Here is a 382-nt window from a genome sequence, read left to right on the forward strand (position 1 = left end):
AAAAATATGGAACACTTCAAAAGTTTACACATCATCCTTGTGCAGGGGCCATGCTAATCTTCTGTGTATTGTTCCAATTTTAGTATATGTGCTGCCAAAGAGAGCATACCCAGGCTGGTCTTGAACTCCTGGCCTCAAGTGATCTTCCCACCTCAGCCTCCCAGAGAACTGGGATTACAGATGTGAGCCACCATACCCAGCCTTTCTCTGTTTTTGTCTTAATCAGTCTAGCCTTGTTGATCTTTTCAAAGGACCAACTATTCATTTTGTTCATTTTCTTTAGTGTTTTTCTGTTGCCTGTTTCTTTTTTTTTTTTTTGAGATGGAGTCTGGCTCTGTTGCCCAGGCTGGAGTGCAGTGGCCGGATCTCAGCTCACTGCAAG

General features: G+C 43.5%; 1 non-coding gene across 1 annotated transcript; it reads right to left on the bottom strand.

Moving 5' to 3' along the window:
• Window positions 1–107, bottom strand: LOC112635762. The gene has a single exon (XR_003122080.1). It is a non-coding gene; the product is annotated as a U6 spliceosomal RNA (small nuclear RNA).
• Between the last annotated feature and the right edge of the window lie 275 nt (window positions 108–382).

Source organism: Theropithecus gelada, chromosome 11 (assembly GCF_003255815.1).
Source record: "Theropithecus gelada isolate Dixy chromosome 11, Tgel_1.0, whole genome shotgun sequence".
NCBI classification, from domain to species: domain Eukaryota; kingdom Metazoa; phylum Chordata; class Mammalia; order Primates; family Cercopithecidae; genus Theropithecus; species Theropithecus gelada.